The sequence below is a fragment of the Gorilla gorilla genome, chromosome 17 (assembly GCF_029281585.2).
Source record: "Gorilla gorilla gorilla isolate KB3781 chromosome 17, NHGRI_mGorGor1-v2.1_pri, whole genome shotgun sequence".
In the NCBI taxonomy this organism is placed as follows: domain Eukaryota; kingdom Metazoa; phylum Chordata; class Mammalia; order Primates; family Hominidae; genus Gorilla; species Gorilla gorilla.
This window is the reverse complement of record NC_073241.2, coordinates 77,492,006-77,517,488: the sequence shown is the minus strand read 5'-3', so window position 1 is coordinate 77,517,488 and position 25,483 is coordinate 77,492,006. Positions and strand designations below refer to the sequence as shown.

Below are 25,483 nucleotides of genomic sequence, written 5' to 3'. Positions count from 1 at the left end.
CTAACTCCTAACAGTATGATGCTCAAACTCAATCTTGTGGCCAGCTGGCCAGAGAGTCACGCTGTCAGTGAACATGTACTGCTCCCCACCATGGGTGACACCTCATGTGACACCTGGAGGTTGCAAAGGTGTGTGTCATGCATATTTTACCCCCAGGTGCTTGCAGTGCGGTCATGCACATGCAATCTAAAATGCTTGGCCCTCAGTTTTCTCATTTTTGAAGGACGGAATTAGCCTTACATACCTCTACATTCCATTCCTTCCAGCCCTACCATTGTTTAAAGGCCTCAGCTCCTCAACATAGTACCTTGCTTAGTGTGTATGGTTGATTGTGATTGATTGTTAAGGACTAAGATTTGGGAGGAAGTAAAAACTAAAATGGGGCAAGAAGGTAGCCATTTGAGGTTGTCATTGCATGCCAGCATGAGACAGCTTAGAGGACACCTGGAGGTGTTTCCTGGATGAAGGGATCTACCTGTATCAGTTACCTATTGCTATGTAATAAATAGCCCCCAAACTTATGGCCTAAAACAATAACCATTTATGTGTTTACTATTTTGGTCAGCAGCTTGGGCTGGGCTCCATATGATGTTGGTTGGGTTTGCTCTCATGTCTTTGTTCAGCTGGAACAGTCTGAGATGACGGGGCTTATTTTTTCATGTCTCTCCCATCCTTAAGGCAGTGTTTCCTCAGGCTGGGCGCGGTGGCTTATGCCTGTAATCCCAGCACTTTGGGAGGCCAAAGCGGGTGGATCACGAGGTCAAGCGATCGAGACCATCCTGCCCAACATGGTGAAACCCCGTCTCTACTAAAAATACAAAAATTAGCTGGGCGTGTTGGTGTCTGCCTGTAGTCCCAGCTACTCGGGAGGCCGAGGCAGGAGAATCACTTGAACCTGGGAGGTGGAGGTCACAGTGAGCTGAGATCATGCCACTGCACTCCAGCCTGGTGACAGAGTGAGACTCTGTCTCAAAAAAAAAAATTAGGAAGTGTTTCCTCACATGATGGTGACATTCTAAGAGGGAGAGGACAGAAGTTTCAAGACCTCTGGAGCCCTGGGCCCAGAAATTACAGAGTCACTTCCTCCACATTCTGCTGGCCAAAGCAAGTCACAAGGCCAATCTATATTCAAGTGCTGAAAAAATAAGTGCTACCATCTCATGGGGGATACAGCAAAATCACATTAAAAGGGGGCTTGTGTATATGGATGGAAGGAATGATTGAAAGCACGATTGAAATAACCAGCCATGCTACCAAAAGCAGAGCTGCTTTCCTTATTGTCTGTAACGCAGCAGGCAGTTTCCATGGGTCTTGGGTCACTGTGCTTGTTCATTCTCTTCCTCTCCCTCTCCCTTTCCTCTTCCTCTCCCTTTCCTCTTTCTTTACATTCTCTCTCCCTCTCCTTCCCCTTTCCCTCTCCCTCTCCCTTTTCTCTCCCTCCCCTTCCCCTCTCCCTTTCCCTTTTCTCTCCCTCTTTTACCTCTTCTCCCTCCCATTTCTAAAACTCCAATAATGTCGGGTTAGCCCATCAGATGAGGTAGGTGATAAGTGTAGTGGGGTACAGTGGTGGAAGCCAGTTGTAGATGGGGAGTATTTATGCTCAGGCATACTCCTGTGTTTTATAGAGCAAAGACATAGGTCTATACAGCAGATGCCAAGCCACCTGGGTTACCTGGACTGGGAAGAGGGCAATCAGAAATATTACAAAGAGAGTTCTGCAACCAATTGATGAATTGATATTTAACTGATAGTTTACTGTGGATAAATTTAAGTCACCAAAATATTTTAGCAGTTTGGATGGAAATGTATATTATACATAGAGAGAGATGTAAAATAAAAGTAGTTGCTTGAGTTAACAGAGTATATGGAACCCAGTTTAATGATTTCATTATAATTGCCTTTGCTCTGCAGAGTATGTTTAAGCTGCTTTCTGAGAGCTGTGCAAAATGTAGTTTTGTATACATCCTCTGCCCAGCAACTCTGAAAGATAACTGTGATTCTTCCCAATTCATGGAATTGGGAAAAAGGCCTTATGGGTTTAATTGGCTTGCCCATGGCTAGTAAGTGGTAGTGTTGGTGTTTGAACATACATCTGTCAGACAGAGCCCCTCATATCAGCACCCAATACTGGAACAGAGTTCTGGAAAACTCTGTTCTTACCATGGTTTGCTGTTAATGAAGGACAGGGATGCCCTGGGCTCTGAGATGGTGTGTGGAGCCCAGGCTGAGGCCCTGGCATGTCTGCTGTCCTCACTGGCTTCCCTTCCCTCAGTGGAGGGAACTCTGTCCCCTCAAGGGTCTCTATTCTGTGCCTCCTTGTGTCCCATGAACCTTCCTCTGCTCCTTGTGCTCATGGCAGCTGTTTTCTCCCATGCTTTTAGATCTGTATGGTGTTATGAGTCAGATCTTGTGCCTTAAAGTTTCTTCACTGGTTCTAGATTTGGGACCTTCATGGACTTCTCTGGAGTTGATGGCTGAGGGTGCTGAACCTATGAGTATGGATGCATAGGTTATTGGTATAAATGCATGCAGGCCCTGAACCACTCAGAAATTGGGTTCAGCTGCTAGTAACAGAGACCATAGACAACTGTGACTTAAATAATTTCAAGGTTCTTTTTTTTCTTATGTACAGGAAGCCTGTAGGTAGACAGTTCAAAGCCAGTGTGAAATATCTACAGTCATCTGGGACTTCCGTCAGTCTTTTCCATCATCTTCAGCATCTTTGTAGTCCAAGACGGCTGCTGGAGGTCCAGCTATCACAACTTTTATAAGGCCTTTTAAAGGGCCTGCCCAAAACTGCCACATACATCTTGTGAGCCACTTCTGTCTCCAAGGTTGTCTGGGACATGTAATTTTTCAGTTAAGTAAGTCACTTAGGTTTCTAAATCACAAGGGGAGAATGGCTATTAGGTAAGGAAACAGCAGACTGTTAAACAGATCCTTTACCTAAGACCTGCTTGTTAGGATGGGCTGGCAATCCTCCCATTTCATACATACAGAACATCAGGTTAAAGGACGTTAAGTGACTTGCTCAAAGTCATAGTAGCAGAAATGGAACTGAGACCTGAGACTCCTGGCCACCTCTTTGTATGGCCAACCCATTGAAGAAGTAAGGTGGGACACCATCCTCACCCCTCCTACACACACTCCCCGCCAACGTGTGCACACGTGTCTAGGGTCTGTCAGCCAAAAAGCCCATTGTAAGGTGCTTACGTAGAAGAAATATTCTGGATCCCATAAGCTTCCCCTTTTGCAACCCTGCTTCCTGTGAAGGCCAGTTAATTAGATGTCTCTGTTAAACATGTGTGGTCTATTAGCTTGTTGAGAAAGATGGGGTGGGGGGGCATTGGTTAAGGGGCTAAAGCCCTCAGGTTTCTAGGATATGTTTCTAGAATATGACAATTAGAATAAGGGGTATGGGGGGAATTTTCACCTCTATCCTGACACCTCTGCCTTTATCTGGGGGCCTCTACTGGGACAAACCTGTCTCCCGCAGGTCAGTAACCAGGTCTCCAGATTCCTGGGTCTCCAGGCTGCCTGTTCCTGCACCTTGCCCATCTCCCACTACCTCTGCAGAGCCCAGTGTAAACCCATCCCCAGCTCTTCCCTAAGGACGCTGAGAAACTCTGTGTTGGGATCACTTGCAGTTATTGGGCTGGAATCGTGCTGTTAATTTAGTCTTTGGGATTTATTGGTGTGTCTGTTAGAAAAGGTTGCTGGCCCAGAGCCTGGGCATGGGGGTTGCTGTCTCAGAACACAGCTCAGGGCCGCACAGCTCCAGGGGCAGGGACTTCCTGGACCTACAGGATTTAGCTCCACATCTGCCTCTTCCCCTCTCTTCTGCAGATTTCATGCTGCTTCCTTAGACTTTCATTGGGTACAGAGCATAGGAGGCAAGGCTTCCAGAGCTGGTGGCTGCAGGTCTGGTGGAGTGATGAGAAAGCTGGACACTCTTTCTCATGCCCTTGTGGAGGAGGGGACCTGCTTGTAAATTGTGATAATGGTCCCATATCAGTCATACATACACATTTTAAGGCAAGAAGAGTCTCCTGCCCTGTGTCTGTGTGGAAAGCCTCTCACCTTCTTTCCAGAAACATGTGATGGGAATTGTCCTGGGGCTGGTATCTACGGAAGATTTGGGAGGCAGCAGGCAAGTCCCCAGCTTCCATGAGCTTAATTTTCTTAATTGATGAATGTGGATGAAAGCACTACTTTAAAAACTGGACAGTATAGAGGGAGAGAATTGAAATGCTTTCGAAATGTGGAGGACTATTGTACAAATATGGTCCTGCTCTCAACACAAGGCTGTGGTTCCTCCCACACTCTCCTCTCCTTGGCCACAGTTGCTCAGTGGGCAGGCATCTCACATGTCATGTGTGTTGGCTGAGCTCCAAGATCATGCAGGATGCAGCTGGTGGAGAGCAGGGAGCACACCTTAGCTGTGTCGGTTTCATAGGCAGCTTTCGCAGTATCTGGGTTCACAGGATGCTGTCCTAGAGGCAAGAGGGTGGAGGCTGGGAGCTTATAGGGGGAGGCTAGGGAGGGTGCAGCAGGGAGACCAGGGACAGGATAGATGGGAGGCTAGAGACAATAAAGACAGGAGACTAGGACAGTATAGAGGGGAGATTAGGATAGTATAGAGGGGGTCTAGGAACAGTATAGAAGGAGAAGACTAGGGCAGTATAGAGGAGATTAGGACAGTATAGAGAAGAGATTAGGACAGTATAGAGGAGACTAGGGACACTATAGAGGAGACTAGGGACACTCTAGAGGAGACTAGGACAGTATAGAGGGAGACTAGGGACAGTATGGAGAAGACTAGGACAGTATAGAGGGAGACTAGGACAGTATAGAGGAGACTGGGATAGTATAAAGGAGACTGGGACAGTATAGAGGAGACTGGGACAGTATAGAGGAGACTAGGACAGTATAGAGGGAGACTAGGACAGTATAGAGGAGACTAGGACATTATAGAGGAGACCGGGACAGTATAGAGGGCGACTGGGACAGTATAGAGGAGACTAGGACAGTATAGAGGGAGACTAGGACAGCATAGAGGGAGACTAGGACAGCATAGAGGGAGACTAGGACAGCATAGAGGGAGACTAGGACAGCGTAGTGGAGACTGGGACAGCATAGAGGAAACTGGGACAGTATAGAGGAGACAAGGACAGTATATAGGGAGACTAAGGGACAGTATAGATGGAGACTTGGACAGTATAGAGGAGACAAGGACAGTATATAGGGAGACTAAGGGACAGTATAGATGGAGACTTGGACAGTATAGAGGAGACTGGAACAGTGTAGAGGAGACTAGGACAGTATAAAGGAGACTAGGACAGTATAGAGGAGACTAGGACCGTACAGAGGAGACTGGGACAGTATAGAGGAGACTGAGACAGTATAGAGGAGACAAGGACAGTATAGAGGGAGACTAGGACAGTGTAGAGGAGACTAGGGGACAGTATAGAGGAGACAAGGACAGTATAGAGGGAGACTAAGGGACAGTATAGAGGGAGACTAGGACAGTGTAGAGGAAACTAGGACAGTATAGAGGAGACAAGGACAGTACAGAGGGAGACTAGGACAGTGTAGAGGAGACTAGGGACAGTGTAGAGGAGACTAGGGACAGTGTAGAGGAGACTAGGACAGCATAGAGGAGACTAGGACAGTATAGAGGGAGACTGGGACAGTATAGAGGAGACAAGGACAGTATAGAGGGAGTCTAGAACATTATAGAGGAGACTAGGGACAGTATAGAGGAGACAAGGATAGTATAGAGGGAGACTGGGATAGTATAGAGGAGACAAGGATAGTATAGAGGGAGACTAGGACAATATAGAGGAGACTAGGACAGTATAGAGGAGACAAGGGCAGTATAGAGGAGACTGGGACAGTATAGAGGAGACTAGGACAGCATAGAGGGAGACCAGGACAGTATAGAGGAAACTAGGACAGTATAGAGGGAGACTAAGAACAGTATAGAGGAGTCTAGGACAGTATAGAGGAGACAAGGGCAGTATAGAGGAGACTAGGACATCATAGAGGGAGACCAGGACAGTACAGAGGAAACTAGGACAGTATAGAGGGAGACTAAGAACAGTATAGAGGAGTCTAGGACAGTATAGAGGGAGAGAGTATAGAGGGATACTATATAGGCAAGTCTGGGGACAATGTAGAGGAGACTAGGACAGTAGGGAGTGTGCAAGGGAGAGTGACTTGACCCCTCTGTGCCTCCGTTTTTGCTGCTGAACAATGGAGTTTATGATATTTGCTTCCTTGGACTCTTTCTATTGTAGAGTGTGTTGACATATGTAAAGCACTTACAAAGTACTTGGCATGTAAGAAGTTTTAACCATCTTTATTGCCACCTGTGGGTTGATTTATTGATTTCTCACAGGGTTGGGCAGAGACCCTGCTTATCTGGTTCAATCCTGGACTGTCTGTAAAAGCTAAATGTTGCTATTCTGGGCACTTGGCATGTCAGGCCCACATGTAGGAGAAAATTTGAGCTCCATGGGCTGTGGCCTTGGCAAGTTTGATTCTAAGTTACATCCCTGCCCCCAGCACCATGCCTGACACTTAGGTGCTCAATAAGTATTTGTTCCCTAGAGGCAGCCTTACTCCCCTGGCATCTGTTGGGGAAAGTAAGGCCTGCTTGCTGTTTGAGCCTTAGCCCAGCATCTCTGAGGAGCTCCAAGGCTCCCATCCAAGGTGCCAGCGCTGGCACTGCAGCCCCAACAAAGTGGTGCTTGACTGAGCTGCACTCATTCATCCCCTCTCCATCCTGGGTCTGTGCCTGATTTGAATAGGATCTCAACTGCTCTATGGGCCAAACTGGGCTGTGAGTGAACTGAACTGTGCTCTGCCTTCAGAGGGAACTGGGGCTGGCACCTTCAAGTTTCTGAGTGTGTGAACTTGGGGCCTGGGATCTCTGGTCCCAGAGCAGATGTTGAGTTCACCAGGCCCCTCAGCAGCAGAGAATGGGTCTGGTGAGCAGGCTAGTGGGCTCTGTGCCATATCTGCGGATGACAGAAGTCTTTGGGACAAATGTTGGCCAGCACCCCAGTGTGAGGCCATCTTCTGGGAGGGGCCATAACAGGACACATGGGGGCCTCCTCTTTATCCACTGCCTCAGCTTTGGTCTGGTTCTGTTGCAATTGCCTCCTAACCTGTCTCTCAGCCTCCATCCCTCTCCATCCATCCCACCCTCTGCTCTGACACCAGTTACCCAAATAGGGATCTACCTGACCAACTCAGTCCACTCCTCCAACACTCTGATCCCCTCTGGCCAAGGATGCGAGATGCAGCGTGCAAGACTCCTTGCTCAGAGATCTCTTCCTCCCTCCTGCCACCTGCCCACCTTGCCACCATGTGACTCTTTTTGCAAATGAAGGCATTGCCCCCTGTTGAAATGCAGCCCTCTAAGCCTCTGTGGGTTGTCAATGCCTGAGTGTGGCTTTGTGCATAGAACTCTGCCACCTGCTGCCTAGGCCTGAATCCTTTCCCCGCTATTTACAGGCTGTGTGACCTGGGAAGGCACTTAAGCTGTGTACCTCAGTGTCCCCACCTGGAATGTGGGAATGATATGGTACTTGTCTCATTGGGATACAGTAGGGAGTAAATGAATTAATGTGTGCAGATGCTTAGAACAAGGCTCTGCATGAAGTCAGTTCTCATTAGATGTTAGTGTTGTCATCATTATTGTTATTTTACCCAACTAGCTGAGGCCAGATTTTGCTAGGAGGGAGAGCCCAGGGCAGTGCCTGGGAGGGCAGGGGCCGGCAGCATATGCAGTGTGGGAGGAGGGATTGGCACTGCAGCTCAGGAGTGAGTCCTGATATACTTCTGCTGCCATGGGCAGGTGGCTCCCCCTCATGCTCTGGCTGCTGCATCTATAAGACAGAGACAACAGGAGGCTTTACCCAGCATTCCTCAGTCCAGTCCCAGGCCTGAGGGTCAAATGGAACAATAGATGGGAAGGGGCTTGTGATGGGGGCTGCTGTTATTATAAAGTTGGAGAAGGGGCTGATTGGCAGACAAGCTGTGGTGAACACATACAAATGGGGTGAGGGCCCTGTGTGCAGGGGCTCTAGGGAGAGGCTCCAAGGGGGCCTCTGCCACATGCCTTTTGCTGAGAGCTGCCTGGGAGAGAGGGACCTTCACTCTTGGCCCCGGGGTAGCTGTCTTCCAAGTGTAGGCTGTTACTGCCTAGGCAGCCCTGAGGGCTAGTGGTGGATGGAGCTGTAGCAGGGCGGGCCTGTAGGTGGGTAGCCCCACATGCAGAGTGTGGATGTCAGCCATAGTCGGCAGTGGTGCAGAAGGCTTGAGGTGAATGAAAGGGAGGTTCTTAGGCCAAGGAGAGCAGAGTCCAGGATGCAGAGGCTACAACAACCTGTTTGAAGGAAATAAATGGAAAATGTACTTGTGGTTTAAAAATCAACAAACACCACCACAGATCCACTGAAACCAGGCCCCTGCTTTCAAGCATCTTACCAGGCAGGGCCCTGTGTGTGCCATGTAGAGAGAGGGCTGGACCAGGCAAACCCCAAGCTGTCCCATGCGTGTGCATGCCTTTACTGTTTCCACAAGTGTGTATGGAAGGCCTGCCTTTGGCCTCACCCTGTACCAGGTCTTCTGCCTTGGAGAAGTTTTCATTCTAGGAGGGAATACCTGGGGGCAGAGGCAGCACCTCCTGGGAGAGAGCAGGGTGACCAGCCTCTCGAGCCAGCAGAGGCACAGTCACATTCCTTTTGATTCAGTGGCCTTTTGCAGCACCATTATCTGCAGAGCACTGGTACTATGGGGAATGGGCTGTCACCCTGACTGTGCAGGCCTGGGGTGAGGGTGGCGGGAGACTACCACATGTACCCAAGGCCACAAGGGAAGCTGAACATGGACGCTGCCAGGTCTAGTGAGCCACCCCGGAACCCTGGTGTTCGGTGTTGACTTTGAACCAGGCACCCTGGACTTGCAGGTGCAGGTAGGGCTCCATGACCTTTTCCATGGTGGTGGTGTGGCAGTCTCCCTGAATAGGGCAGCAGGAGACCCAGTGTCACCTTGGCCTTTGCTGAGGTCTGTCTACTGTGGTACACTGAGTTGGTAGCAGTGTGGCTCATCCCAGGGCTTCCCCTGGGACGGTGATGTTGTGAGCACATTGTTCTCTATTCTAGAAGGACTACCATGAACAGATGCTCTTAGAGGAGCCACAAGCAGACAACCCAGTGTTCCCTGGCCACCCAAGGCCACCACCCTCTAGTCAGGCCAGACAGTGCTGGCTGGGAGGCAGGGGCCTTAAGATATGAGACACGGCCCAGTGATAGGGCCCTGTGAGATGGGGCAGTGGGGTTAGTGCCGTGATGGATGGGATTACACGGGGAGTGTGGCTCTCTGGGGGCTTTCATCTTCCAGGAAGAAATGGGGCTTTTCAGGTGGATAAGAAGATCTTCACAGAGTTCCAGAGGTGAGTGAGGGACAGCAGGCCCCACAGGAGACTGCAAAGACTTCAGGGTGGCTGGCTAGGGGTGTGTAGAGCAGAGGAAGGAGAGCAGGAGAAGGAGGGGGACTCAAAGGGCCTCAGTGGTCAGGTGGTGGCTGGCTTACGTCCAGTTGGCCAATTTCAAAATCCCCTGTGTTTACGCTGCAGGAGAGGCCTCCGCGGGTTTTAAGCCTGGGAGTGACAGGGTCAGATCTGTGTCTTAGTAATGCTTCTGTTGGTTGCGTGAGGGCTACTTGGGGACAGGAAGGACAGGAGGGCTTGAAGGCAGAGAGTTCAGGCCTACCAAAGAACGCTGGGGAGAAATGGTGTTTTCGTTTGCTCAGGCTGCCGTAGCAAATCACACATACTGAGTTGAGTGGGTGAGGTCACAGGAATTGATTGTCTCACGGCTCTGCAGTCCAGGTGTCTGAGATCAAGCTGTCAGCAGGGTTGGTTCCTCCTGAAGCTGTGAGGGGAACCTGCTGCAGGCCTCTGCCAGCTTCTGGAGGGCTGCTGGCAGCCTGTGGCACTCCTTGGCTTCAGCTGCATCACCCCAAGCTCTGCCTTCCCATCACACGGCCTTCCTGCGCATGCTGGTGTCCAAACCTCCCCTTTTTATAAGGACACCAGTCAGGCTAGATTAGAGACCTACTCTCATCCGGTATGACCTCATCCTAATTAATTACATCTGCAGTGTTCTTATTGCCAAATAAGGTACTTGAGGGTAGGACCTCACCACATGAATTCGGGGTGGACACAGTTCAACCCACAACAAATGATGAGGGTCTAGTGGCTGTGGGGGCCATAGGATGGAGAGGAGGGATGGATCCACAGGCACTCAGGAGATGGACTGAGCGGGCTCAGGATGCACAGAGTGTGGGCTGACGGAGCGGGGTTTTAGGATGACTGCTGGCTTCTGATGAGAAGCTGTCAGGGGGAGGAAGCAGGAAAGGATTTCTACTTGCCTTGGAAAATTGGCGAGGAGCTTGAGATGTGTCTGGCCTGGAGACCCAGGTTTGGGACTCGTCAGTGTATGCCACCTTCTTTCCAACTCACGTCCTTCGCCCCCAGGGAGTGAGCACCCAGAAGCCAGCCATGTAGATCTCTCTTCCCTCAACTCCTAGCAACTGGGTTGCCCTCGCTGCCCATTTTGCCTCGTGATTCTGCAAGGTTATGCAACTGCTTCCAATGTGTCTGCAGCACTCTCTCCACCAGCCTGTGAGCCTCAGAGACCAGAGACTGCATTTTCTACCCCCTCAGGCTTCTCTGATGCCCAGCAAGTCCACACAGCTCTTCCTCCTTGCTGGTGAGCTGGAGAAAACAAATTTCTCTTCAGCACAATAAAGAACTTGAAAACAAGAAAAGCTGCCCACCATGAAATCAGCTGCCTGCTGTGGTAGTGAGTGCCCCATGGCTGGTATAAACCAAAAATAAAATTCTAAGTCCCCCACTGACTGAATGGACTCCTCCTCTCAGCCAAGGGGATTCCATAGAAACCCGAAAAACTAGTTCAAGCCATGAAGGGAAGAGAGGGTTGGACACGCCTTATTATTCTCTCCTCCTTTTGGAATTCAGGCACGACTGACCAGCATTGACAATAAAACAGAGATGTTAAGACTGACAAGACAAACTCTTTTGTACCATTAAGATACCAACCTGACTTTAGTATAGCATCACATGACAGCAGGCCCTGAAGGAAAATCAAAGTACTTTACCCCAAAATATATTTCTTTAGCATATTTTGAATTATGTCAAAAAAGTCTGAAAATATGCCCTGAAAATCTGTCTACTGTGGGGGAAATTTACATTCTGTAGAAAATCCCTTTCCCTTTCCAGGTCTTTTTCTGATCCTGAAGAGAGTAGCTGAGAGACCAGCACCTTTTAAAGGTCTAAATGGGAAACACTTGCCATCTATTGCCTCTAAGGATGGCCATTTATGAGGCTTCATCTACATAACAAGAACTTTAGTCTTGACAGCCCCTTACCTTAACCCAGACACTCCTTTCTATTGATTCCAGGTTTTAAAATAATAACTTAACTCTTTCAACCAAGTGCCAATCAGAAAATCTTTGAATCCACCAATGGTTTGTAATTCACTGCTTCAAGTTGTCCCACATTTCTGGACTGAAGCAATGTATACCTCTCATATATTGATTGATGTCTTATGACTCGCTAAAACACATAAAACCAAGCTGTAACCCAACCACCTTGGCCACATGTTCCCAGGACCTCCTGAGGCTGTGTCATGGGTCATGGTCTTCCCATTTGGCTCAGAATAAATATTTTTGAATATTTCACAGAGTTTGGCTTTTTTGGTCAACACTGGGAGTAAGCCTACCAAGCTGGGGATGCTATGGAGAGGAGTCTACCCCAAGTGGACCGTTGGCTTCTGTGTCTTCTAAGGGTCTGCTAATGTCAAGATTGAATAATGAGGATGACCATGATTCCATGAGCAGGATTATTGGAACTGGTCTTTTTAACCTAGAACCTGGAGGAGATTTATCATTAATCAATGTATTTTATCATTTTATGTTTCACCCACTTCAAAAGAGGACTAGTGACATTGTGAGTTTTATAAACACATATATGCAACAAGATGGCTAAAAATAAGGTTGGAGACCATATGATCCAGCAATCCCACTTCTAGATATAAACCCGAAGGAATTGAAAGCAGAGACTCAAACAGATCCTTGTACACCTATGTTCATAGCAGCATTATTCACAATAGCCAAGAGGTGGAGGCAAGCCAGTGTTCACTGATGGATGAGTGGATAAACTTGATATATACATAAAATGGAATATTATTTAGCCTTAAAAAGTAGGGAATTTTGACACACGCTACCACATGTCACAGGGTAAGGGTTCTTGGCTTTATGCAGGAAGAAATTCAAGAGCGAGCTAACAGAGTGAAGTGAATGCAAGTTTATTAAGAAAGTAAAGGAATAAAAGGGTTGCTACTGTCATGGCAGTGGTGGGAGTTTCCTTTAGCATGCTCATGTATTATAATTAGCGTATAATGAGCAGTGAGGGTGGCCATCTTGGTTTTGGTAGGTTTTAACCAGCTTCTTTACTGCATCCTGTTTTATCAGCAGGGGCTTTGTGACCCATATCTTTTGAAACCAGTCCTGCCAACATGTTTGAACCTTGAGGACATTATGTTAAGTGAAATAAACCAAATGCAAAAGGACAAACACTGCATAATTCCATCATATGAGGGACCTAGCATAGTTAAATTCCTAGAGACAGAGAATAGATGGTGGTTGCCCATGGCTGGGAGGAGGGAAGAATGGGGAATTTATGTTTATTGGAGACAGTTTCAGTTTGGGAAAATGAAAAAAAGTTCTGGAGGTGGATGGTGGGGATAGTTGCCCAACAATGTAAATGTGTTTAATGTCACTGAACTGTACACTTAAAATAATTAAAATGGTAAATTTTCATGTTATGTGTATTTTACCACAATTTTAAAAAATTGACTTGGAGAAAAAGCAGCCACCAGTCTTTCCATGTCTACCCTGTGTCGTGGCACCAAGGAGTGCACAGTGGCCTCTGAGTGGCGCCTGCACACGGTGCCCACTCTCACCGCAGGGCAGGCTGATGCGTGTCCAAGCGCCTTTGACTCACCTCACCCTGCATTTGCCACACATGTTGTCACAGCTGTGCAACCGGAGGCCATTTTTCATCCCAGCCCTACATTTTGACAGCTCCATGGAACCACCTCACATGAAAGCTCGGCCCAGAGAGGGGCTCCTTTGCTCTGACATTGCCCGTTAGCCAGTTCTCTTCTTAGTGCCCATTCCCATCCCTGCCAAAATTTTCCAGCATGTCCTTTAGCCCAATGGAGTCTCTGCATTGGGGTCAGAACAGTCAGAACCAGCACCCAAATAAGAAGGTAATAAATTTGGATAAAGCACATGCTGTCTGTGCCCAGTCCTCTTTACTGCTGTCTAAAATGTAGCTGCTTTCTTTTCAGACTTGATCTAGATTAAAGTGTTTGCTTCATTTATGTCAAGAGCAATGAGATGCCAACGAAGGTGAGGTATTCTGATAACACAGATCTGTTATCATGGGGGTACAGTAGGAGCTGTTTAATCTCTAGCACACGCAGGAGAAACCATTGAAGACGGAAAGGTTCAGGTCAAGAGTGGGTCCCACTCAATGCAAGTGCAGGACACTCTGGTTGTAATTATGAAAACATCAGCTCAAGAGTGACTGGGGCCATCACTAAAGGTTCTTCTGCAGCAGGCCATCATGGGCACATTAATTTCCAGACACTGGAGGGTTTGCAGACAGAAAACTAAAAGTAAAGGCAGCTGTGTAGTCAAAAACAAAACCCTGGGTCATTGAGAAGGTTAAAGGACAGCAGGATTGAGGATTGTGTCTAGGGCAAAAAGCCATTCTGGCCCGCATCTTCTTCCTCTAGTGTACCAGCCTCATTCCTTCCAAAAGGTCTGTGCCCTGGCTGCTCCCGCTATGAGAGCTCCAGGGAGAACTGCCCCGCTGAAACCGGGAGCCAGGCGAGGGTGTAAGCTGGGGGAGCTGCAAAACAGATTCTCTTGCTGGTCTCCGGCTGGAGGAAAGGCCTTCCCTTTGTGGGTCTAAGCCAGACCTTGTACGTGGCTGCACTTGGGTTTGAGGAGTTTTGTAGCCCCCACACATAGTGGTGGTCCAGGCTGGCCAGGCAGAGGAGGGTTTTCAGCATTCTTCGAAGTTGGCCTATATTCTCCTTCCCCACACCTGGATTAACTCTCCTTTCCAAATTCTGCTCCTTCTTCAAGACCCAGCCCAATCCCCCGTTGTCTGGCATGGACAGTCTCTCAGCTTAGACCTCCTGCCTTTCCTGCCATACCAGCCACTCAGCTATGAATCACAAACTAACTTGTCCCCTCTCTTCTCTTGGCTTAGATATTTTTTATTAATAAAATTTACTTTTCACAGCAGTTTTAGGTTCACAGCAAAATTGAGCAGAAAGTACGGAGAGTTCCCTTATACCCCCTGCCCCCATTCATGCACAGCCTCCCACATTATTGACATTCCCCCCTGGCCCCTGAGAGTGGTACATTTGTCACAGTCAGTGAACCTACAGTGACACATCATTATCACCCAGGGGCCGTAGTTTACATTAGGGTTCACTCTTAGTGTGGTATATTCTATAGGTTTGGACACATGTATAATGACATGTGTCCATCATGACAGTAACATACAGAGCAGTTTCACTGCTTTCAACGTCCTCTGTGCTCCACCTATTCATTCCTCCCCCCAACCCCTGGAAACCACTAATCCTTTTACTGTCTCCTAGTTCTGTCTTTTCCAGAGTGTCATATAGTTAGGATCATATAGTATGTAACCTTTTCCAGACTGACTTTTTAAAAATATATATATGTTTTTAATTATTTGTAGAGATGGGGTCTTGCTCTGTTGCCTAGGCTGGTCTCAAACACCTGGGCTCAAGTGATCCTCCTGCTTTGGCCTCCCAAAGTGCTGAGATCACAGGCATGAGCCACTGCACCTGGCCAGATTGGTTTCTTTTACTTGGTAATATGCATTTATGTTTCATCCATATCTCTTCATAGCTTAATAGCTCATGTCTTTTTAGCATGTCTCTATGTACCATGGTTTATTTATCCATTCACCCACTGAAGGACACCTTGGTCACTTCCAAGTTTTGATGATTATGAATAAAGCTGCTATAAACATTCATGTACAGGTTTTTGTGTAGACATAAGTTTTTAATTCATTTAGGTAAATGTCAAGGAATGTGATCACTGGATCATATGGTAAGATTATGTTAAGTTTTATAAGAAACTGCCAAACTGTCTTCCACAGTGGCTGTATCATTTTGCATCCCCAACAACAATGAATGAGAGTTCCTGTTGCTCCACGTCCTCACTAGCATTTGGTGTTGTCAGTGATTTGGATTTTGGGCATTCTAATAGGTATGCAGTAGTGTCTCCTTGTTGTTTTAATTTGCAATTCCTTAATGACATATGATATTGATGTTGAACATTTTTCATATGCTTAATTGCCATCTGCATATCTTCTTTGGTGAGGTGTCTGTTCAAATCATTTGTCTACTTTTTAATCAAATTGTTTCTTATTTTGAGTTTTAAGAGTTCTTTGTGTATTTTGGATACCAGTTCTTTATCAGATTTATTGCCTGCAAATATTTCTCCTACTCTATGGCTTGTCTTCTTATTCTCTTGACGTGTTTTTTGCAGAGCAGAAGATTTTCATTTTAATGAGGTTCAGCTTACCAGTTCTGTCTTTTATGGGTCGTGCCTTTGGTGTTGTATCTAAAAAGTCACCATCATACACAAGGTCATCTAGGTTTTCTCCTCTGTTATCTTCTAGGAGTTTTATAGTTTCACATTTTACATTTAGGTCTATGATTCATCCATTTGAGTTATTTTTGTGAAGAATGTGAGGTCTATGTCTAGATTAATTTTTTGCATATGGATATACAGTTGTTTTAACACCATTTATTGAAAAGATTATCTTTGCTCCATTCACTGGCTTTGCTCCTTTGTCAAAGATCAGTTGACTATATTTATGTGGGTTCATTCCTAAACTGTCTTTGTTCCATTGATCTATTTGTCTATTATTTCACCAATACCATGCTGTCTTCATTAGCATAACTTTATAAGTAGTTCTTGAAGTCAGTCCTCTGAATACTTTGTTTTCTTCTTCAATATTGAGTTGGCTATTCTGGGTCATTTGTCTCTCCATAAAAACTTTATGGAATTTTTTAAAAAACAGTTTAATTGATATATAATTTACATATCATAGAATTCACCCATTTAAAGCATATCATTTAATAGTTTTTAGGACATTCATGGAGTTGTGCAACCATCTCTTCTAATTCCAGAACATTTTCCCCACCCCCAGAGACACCTCGTACCCATTAGCAGTCACTCCCAATTCTCTCTTCCCTCACTCCATGACAACCACTTAATCTGCCTTCTGTCTCTAATGATTTGCCTTTGCTGGACATGTAATTTAAATGGAATTATATAATATGTGATCTTTTGTGGCTGGCTTCTTTCACTTTGCATGATATTTTCAAGGTTCGTCCATGTTGTAGCATTTATCAGAACTTCATTCCTTTTTAAGGCTGGATTCTGTTTCACTGTGTGGATATACTGCCTTTTATTCATTCGTTCATTCATTCATCAATTGATGGACATTTGTTTCCACTTTTGGCTATTTTGAATAATTCTGCTGTGAAGTTCATGTATAAGCTTTTATGTGGATATATGCTTTGGGGTATATATTTAGGAGTGAAATTTCTGGATCATATGGTAACTCTATATTTAACCTTTTGAGTAACTGCCAGGCTGTTTTCCAAAGTGGTTGTGCCATTTTACATTCCTACCAGCAGTGTGTGAAAGCTACAATTTCTCCACATCCTTGTCCACACTTGTTCTTAGCTGACTTTTTGATTCTAGCCATTCTAATGAGAGGATAGTGATATCTTATTATGGTTTTCATTTGCATTTCCCTGATGGCTCTTGATATTCAGCTTCTCATGTACTTACTGGCCATTTGCATATCTTCTTTGAAGATATGTCTATTCAGATCCTTTGACCATGTTTTAAATATTGGGTTATCTTTTTATTTTTGAGTTCTGAGAGTTCTTTAAATAGTCTAGACACAAGTCCCTTATCAGATATATATGATTTGCAAATATTTTCTACCAAGTGTGGGTTGCTTTTCACTTTATTGATGGTGTCCATTAAAATCCAAAAGTTTTAAATTTTGATAAAGTCCCATTTATGTTTTATTTTGTCATTTGTCCTTTTGGTATCATATGACTTGGATTTTTTTTTTTTTAAGAGACAAGATCTTGTTCTGTCGCCCAGGTGGGAGTTTAGTGGCACATTCATGACTTACTCAGCCTTGACCTCCTGGGTTCAAGCAATCCTCCCACTTCAGTCTCTAGAGTAGCTGGGACTACAAATGTGACCCACCACGCCCGGTTAATTGTTTTTTATTTTTTGTAGAGACGGGTCTCACTATGTTGCCTGGGCTGGTCTTGAACTCTGGGCCTCAAGCAGTTCTCCTGCCTCGGCCTCCCAAAGTGCTGGGATTACGGGTAAACCACTATTCTCAGCCAGTGACTCGCATTTTAAAATAAATTTTATTATTGACTTTTGGTAACTTTGTGTCTTCCTAGCACAACTAAAATTTAAGTTTGTCAAAAGCAGAATTCATGTGAAATTCATTGTTGTATCTGCTCCAATGTCTGGACTTGTTAGCTTGATTTGGATCTGACCTGTACCTGGGTTGGGATGCAGACACTCATCTCATGGAAGTTCCCAGACGCCAGCTTCCTCTTTGGACTCCTTTGACCTGCACATTTCCATTTGGAGCCTGAGGGTTGAATAACAGGTCCCAACTTGGAGCATCCATTGCCTCCTCGACATCAGAGAGGGTTAAATGATACTGCATTAGCTGAGACCCCTTTTCTCTCTCACTCTGTAATATCCATTTCTCTATAAATATATCCAGGGGAATATTCTCTATTTTGCCTTATGGGCAACAGCTGCTGTTTTTGCCAGGCTGTCATCTATTTAGTTGTTACTTTTTCGACTTTATTTTTAAACAGTATAACATGGAGTACAGCAACAGTGAGCACAGGACAGATGGAGAACAAATCCAAATAACAGACTTCCAGAGCCACCCTAATATAAGTGACTGAGGTAGGGTGGGAGAATAAAACCAGATTGTTGGATTGCTAAAAGCAAACAAATATCAATAAATCACAAATTAAGTCAGGAAAGGGAGAGCAAATAAGGAAGTGGCACACCTCAGCCATCCTTCTGCCACACACAGTCTGAGATATTGGGAAGGTGAGTGAGCTGAAGTTGACAGGGGCTTCCGAGCCAGGCCAAGGAGCAGGATCAGTGGTGGAGATGAGAAGAAAGGCTGACAAAGCCCTCCTGGGGCAGGCAACACATTTAGTGGGTGGAAATCTTAAGGAGCCTGCAGGAGTTAAATGATATGTAAAGCAACACCTCTCATATCTGGGTGAGACTGCAGGCTCTGTGCCAACTAAGATATTCCCCCACCCCCTTTGTCTCCTGGGGCATAAGTAGAAGTTAGAGAGACATGAGTTCGAAGATCTGGGGTTTTAAAAAGGAAGAAAAAAACCAATTTTATTAATTTCTTCTAGAACAGCCAGCACTTGATACAAATCAGGGGTGGGGACAGGGGTCTCTGTGGTCTCCAGGGACAGCATTGGTGGACAGTCCCCAGGTGGCAGCTTAACTTCCTGACTCACACTCCAAAAGTAAAGGAACCACTCTTGTTTATTTGTCCTTTCAAAGTGGACTAGGTGCTGGTAAAGATTCCTTTTTATCTTTAGTGCTGACCCTTGATGCATTAACCTTTTTACTGGAACAGCTGCTCTGTCCCCCAAGGCTCTTGGGCACAAGAAAGGCCACCAAGGCCAGCTCTCAACCCTCATTATACCTTGCCTGGCTATACTTTATTCTCTTCTTGTCTTCTGACTGCAGTCCTGTCTTCCACCATTGCCCCCCAACACACCCTCCTACCTTTTCAGTAAAGTGTCCAAACCTTAAATGCACAGCTTGATGAATTTTCACATAGGTAAACACTCTTGTAATCATGCTGTGATCATCTTCTAGAACATTCCCAGCACTCTGGACAGCTCCCTCTTAAACCTCCGTCCAGTCGGAACTCCCTCAAAGGTAACCACTATCCTGACTTGTATCATTGTACAGCAGTTTTGCTGTTTTGAGCTTTATATAAATGCAATCATGCCATATTCACTCATTTTATATTTCACTTAACAATATATCTGTGGCCTGGTGTGGTGGCCCACACCTGTAATCCCAACATTTTGGGAGGCCGAGGTGGGAGGATTGCTTGAGGTCAGGAGTTCAAGACCAGCCTGGGCAACATAGGGAAATCCAGTCTCTATACAATATATTTTAGATAGATAGATAGATAGATAGATAGATAGATAGATAGATAGATAGATAGATGATAGACAGTGGATAGATAGATGATTGATAGATAATCTGTGAGATTTATTCATGTTGTAGACTATTCAGAAGTTTATTCTTTTTTGTAGGTATATAGTATTCATACAGTAACTATGCCACACTTTTTTTACCCATTTTATTGTTGATGGATATTTTGATTATTTCTAGTTTGAGACTATCTTTTTAAATGCTGCTGTGAATATTCTCATTGAGGTTTTTGTGTTGTACATAAATATCTTTTCTGGGCACATACCTAACAGTGAACTTGCTGGGTTGTATGGTATATGCATGTTTAGCTCTAAGAGATATTGCTAAACACTCTTTTGAAGTAATTGTATTGATTTACACTCTTGACTGTCATTGAAGAGAGCCCAGTTGTTATACATCCTCACCAGCGCTTGACGTCTCACTTCAGCCATTCTGGTTGCTGCAGTGCTACCTCCCTGTGGTCTTTTTATATTGTGTTTGCGTGATCTTATATGTTTATTCACCATTTTGATATCCTCTTTTGAGAAGTGCCTATTCAAATATTTTCCTATTTTTTAATTGGTAAGTCTATTTTTTTCTTATTTGTTGTCTTTCTTTGTACGTTTTGGACGTGAGTTCTCTGTCACATATCTTCTCTCATTCTACAGCTTGCGTTTTTACTCTCTTAATGGTGTTTTTGATGAAGAGAAGTTTTAAATTTTGACAAATTTCCATTTATCAATCTTTTCCTTTCTGGTCAGTGCTTTTTCTGTCCTGTTTAACGAACTTCTTTGCCTACCCGAGATCACGAACATATATTCTCCAGGGGTCTTGTTCAGCAGCTTTGTTGTCTTAGCTTTCATGTTTAGGTCTATGATCCCTTCGAAATTACTTCAGTGGGAAGCAGTGGTCAACTTTATTTATTTGTTTGTTTGTTTATTATCTTGCTCTGTCACCCAGGCTGGAATGTAGTGGTGAGATCACAGCTCACTGCAGCCTCAGCCTCCTGGACTGAAGCGATCCTCCCACTTCAGCCTCTGGAGTAGCTGGGACCACAGGCACGCACCACCATGCCCAGCTAATTTTTTATTTTATTTTTTTGTAGAGACAGAGTTTCACCATGTTGCCCAGACTGGTCTCTAACTCCTGGGCTCAAGCGATCCTCCCACTTCAGCCTCCCAAAGTGCTGGGAAACATTTATTTTAATATAGCTATCCAGTTGACTCAGCACCATGTATTGTAAGCACCATTCTTTCCCAGCTGAAATGCAGTGGACCCTTTGTCATAGTGACCATATGTGAATATGTCTATCTCTGGATTCTATTCTGTTCCATTGGCTTCTTTGTGTATACTTGAACCTATACACCATACCACTCTGCTTACTACTGTAGCTTTACAGTAGAAGTTTTGATACCACATAGTGTAATCTCTCTTTGTTCTTCTTCATTATTGACCTGGGTATTATAGGTCATTTGCATTTCCATATACTTTTGGAATCACTTCTCAGTTTCCACACATGTATACACAAACACAAGGGAACAAAACTGCTGGGATTTTAACTGGACCTGCATTGAATCTAGAGTCTCCTTTGGGCCCACTGGCAATTCTCATTTGGCTGCTGCCTGACTTCTCTTGGCCACTAAGTAAAGAGGTAAGCACTCATTTTAATTGTGGCAAGGGACAGTGAGCAATAAAAAAGCAGCCCAGCTTGGGGGTAGTGTGGAGAACAACCTTGAGAGAGGTTATACCTGCCTAGGGACTAATAGCCAGGGATCCCTAGGGCCCTGGGGACATTCTTCTTTCCCCTGCCTTGCTAAGTAATTGTATTGATCTAGTAGTCATTTCAGAGAGTCCCAGTTGTTATACATCCTCGCCAATACTTGATGTTTTAGTTCAGCCATTCTGGTTGTTGCAGAATATGGTCTCTTTATTTCTCATTTGCGTGATCTTTTATGTTTACTCACCATAGATGAGTAAACATATAAGACTTAAAGAAATGGAAGTACTATGTTCATTAATTGAAAGAATCAATAGTGTTAAGATGTCTATTTCCTTCCTACAGGAAATTGACTTCGTTATTAATACTGTCTATTTCCTTCCTGCAGAAAATAGACATCTTAACACTATTGATTATTTCAACTCATGAACATAGTACCTCCATTTCTTTAAGTCTTATTTCTCTCAGCATTGTACTTCTCAGTGTAGAGGTTGTGCCCATATTTCACTGGTTTTATTTCTTAGGTATTTAATTTGTTAATGCTATTGTAAGTTGTATTTAAAAATTTTGTCCTCTACATATTGTCACTAGTCTATAGAAAATATAATTGATTTTTGATTATTGACCTTGTGTCTAGCAGCCTTGCCAGATTCATTTATTTGTTCTAGTCTTGCCTGAACCAAACTGTAAACTAAGGGGTTAGATGTCCTCTAACCCCTTCTGCAGAGTGCTAGACCTCAGTAAATACTTCCTGGCTACCCTGAAAATCTTCCTACAGTGAAGAGAGGGGAAAGAAGAGTGTCCCCAGGGCCCTGAGGATCCCTGGTCATTGGTCCCTAGGCAGATATAACCCCCCTCAAGATTGCTCCCCACTCCACCCCCAGGCTGGGCTGCTTTTTTATTCTCACTGTCCTTTGCCACCATTAAAATGAGTACTTACCTCTTTGCTTAGTGGCCAAGAGAAGTCAGCAGCCAAATGAGAATTGCCAGTAAGCCCAAAGCAGGCTAAATGTACACACTTTCTCTCTCCTCTGAGAGCTCCTGGCTGAGTTTCCATGGGAGCCTCTGGCATAGGCTGCAGGGGTATAGCTGGGATGTGTTGGGAGAGAGGGTGGAATTGGTACTGAGGAGTGGGTCTGTGGAGGTAACCTTAGGCCATGGAACACATAACACAACCATTTGTCAAATATTTGCCAAGGTCCTAGTCTGGGTGACTCTTTTGCTTGGTCCTCAAGAGGCATGGTCTTGTCTTTAGGAATGTTGCTGTAGATAAGGAGGCAAAGCTTAAGCTACATGAAGGGAAGGAATGTCTCAGGAGTCTGGAGGCCTGGGTTTAAGTTCTGGCTCTATCAGCAAGGAAAGCTATCAGGCTTTCCAACCTGTACCTTCCCTTCCTGCATGGGCCTTGTCTCCCAGCGAGATTATAAAAGGGCATTAGTCATCCTCTCCAGTTCCACCTGGCTCTAAGCCTCTCCCTTAGAAGCAGCCCAGAAGGCCAAGCAAGAGGAGGAGATGATAAGTGCAGTGGGTATCTAGGTAAAAAGATCCATGTGGAATGGGGTGGGTAGGTTCACAAGGGAGGCTGGAGTGAGAAACTGGGCATGCGCAGAGTTGATTGGGTGGAGAGGAGGAGGCCAGCTCCTCCCAGCGTGTCTGCTGTCTCTGTGAGGACCCTCTCCAGGCACATTCTATCCATCTCCCACCACCGCAAGCAGTGTGACCTGATGGAGTGGCCAAAGTATAAATCAGAGGTGGAAGGAATGCAAAAAGGAGGGAGGCACTGCAGAGAGAAGGGGTGAGGGCCTGAGGGGGAGCCCCCATCTCCCAGGTGTGCAAGAGCAGCTTCACACTGTAGCTGATGTGTGGGCCACCTGGTTCAGGATCAGGGACTCATGCAGAATGGTCAAGGATGGCTTACAGCTGTCACTGAAAAATCCCCAGGGAAATTATGAGTAGAGGAGACACCCCCTCTTCAGAGCCTCTCCTCCTCTCTACCCTGTACTGCAAAGACTATTTTGTAGGGTGGGGGGCTGCCTGCACCTTGCATTTCTCAAGCAACTCCCTTGTGCCAGGCTCTGGGCTGGGTGCTGGGGATGTAAAGATGAGGGGGACACAGCTCCTGCTTCAGGAATCATTTAAAGAGTGGCGGGACAGGTGCTGTGGTGGAGCTCAGGGTAACCACAGGAACACCCAACCCAGGGGGTGGGGCAGTGAGGGCCCATTGTCCCACTTCTGAGGGAAGGTGGCACCAAAAGATTTAGCCCTGAGAAGGTCACAAAGAAATGAAGCAACCTGAAGGCAGCTCCATGGGGCCGCTGTCCCTGTTGTTGACGTTTCTGGAATATGGGTCTAGAATCAGAAGCAAAAGAGGAAGTCCATTCTTCTGCACTGCAGAACGTTCCTACAGTGGACCCAAGCTGTTTTGTCCTTCTCAGCAGCTTTAAGGTTTCTCCACATAGGGTGAGTTAAGGAAAGATCCCTGTAGCGGAGCCTGCCAGCTTTCGGCCCAGGCCAGCCATGTCCCTGGCCACATGACTCCAGTGGTGCCACCTCCCACATCTCCTGCAACCACCTGGAGCTATGGCTCTGCTGACTTAGGACTGTGCTCGGAGCCACGCTGTGTGTTATTGTGAGCCCTTAGGCCTTGGTGCATGAATTCCTGGAGTATGGTCTCTGCGGGGAAAGGGTGGGAAGACGGAGACAGTGAGTGAGGCCCCAGGCAGAAAAGGGGGAAGACTCTCATGGCAGAGGCACCAAAGCTAGGCATCTGGGCCTCCATCCTCTTGCTCAACAGAGGGCCTGACATTCCATGCTGGGAGGTGTGGACACCTTGGAGGGGCCTTGGCTGGGTGAGGGTGAGAAGAGGGGGTCTTGAGGCTGCTGGATGAATGGCAAGCAGGGTAAGAGGGCAAGGCCAGGGGCGTAGGTGGGGAGGTAGGAGGTGATCTTCAGGCTGGAGACTTCTGTGGAGGCAGGGGAAGGCCATGCCCAGCTCCTGAGTCCTTCCTCTGCCCAGGGTTGTGGGTTACAGCTGCCATGGGACTCCTGGCTGCATGGACACTCTTTATCTCCTGGGGTAAAGCTGCAGGGGAGAGGGCACCCAGTGCGTCATGTTCCGCCTCTGCTCAGGCTGTGCCAGTGTCAACAGCACTGGCCTTCTGTGTCCTCCCATGGCCTGCGTGCGGCGGGGGTGGGGTGGGGGAGGAAGCAATCACAAAGAGCTTCCCCCATACACCCGTCCCCACTGAGTATCTGAGCAGAGCACAGTGGGGTACTAAGGACAGCTGGGCGGGGAGAGATGGGGTTCCTTCGCATGTTTAGCTTGCACACCCACCCTCGCAGCCCGCTGCCACCAGGACCCTGCCCAGCTGGCTTCATCCTGCCAGCCACCCCCCGCCCCCCGCCTGGTTTTGTCCCCCTTCTCTGTCCCGCCCTGCGACTGTGCCTCCTGCTTCACTTTCTCTCACCTGGAAGGTTCCAGCATGTCCCTCCCTCCCTCAATCCTTGCCCATTCTGAGTTCCATCTCTAATCCCTCGCGACCTCTTGGCCTCAGCAGCCCCCGCTGTGCTGCACAGGCAGATACCCTGAACTCCAGCCCTGCCCATGAGGCTTTGGGCTCCCTCTCTGCATATGTCTGTTGTCCCCAAAAGACTACAAGGCCATGGAAGGCAATGTCCATGTCCTGCCTCCTCCCAGCCCCTGCACCATTCCTGATGCACAGAGTGGCCTAGTGCCTGAGCATGAGCAGGAAGCACTGTGGTCCTGCCCCGCAGCATCACCCAGGCAAAGTCCCTGCTCCAACACTCAGCTCTCCGCTGACCTGCACGTGTGGCTTTTAGCTAGGTGGGAACCTTCAGCAAGCCAGTTCCCCTCTGGGATTGGGAAGCGGTCAAATCATAAAGGAAGAAGACAGGCTGGTGGGTGGAAGGGAGCTTCGTGCAGCCACAAAAGGTACTGGAAAAATTAATATAGTGGAGTCCAGATGACAGCTGGTTATGCCTTGGATTTATGCAGCTCTCTGGGTTTTTCCCGAGAAAGACTGGAACAAAGGCTGCTAGGAATTGTGGTGTCAGAGAGGGATGCGCGCCTCGGATTAGAAAGAGCTGCTTTTTATTTATGCAGCCTGGTGGTGGGTGCACAGATGTTCATTGTAGTATTTTTCTGGCCTTTTTGTATGTCTGAAATATTTCATAACAAATTTTTAAAAGCAAGAGGCACCTGGGGTGGAGATAAAGGAGGTGGCTCTGGAAAGATGGAGGGAAAGAGGCAGGAAGAGAGGCAGGACACCTGGAGTGTAGGTGGAGGGAGGGGCAGAC

General features: G+C 46.5%; 1 protein-coding gene across 1 annotated transcript in view; it reads left to right on the top strand.

The window, feature by feature from the left end:
- ZBTB7C (zinc finger and BTB domain containing 7C) overlaps positions 1 to 25,483 on the top strand; it is a 380,971-nt gene that overhangs the window by 181,333 nt on the left and 174,155 nt on the right. The window lies entirely within an intron of this gene.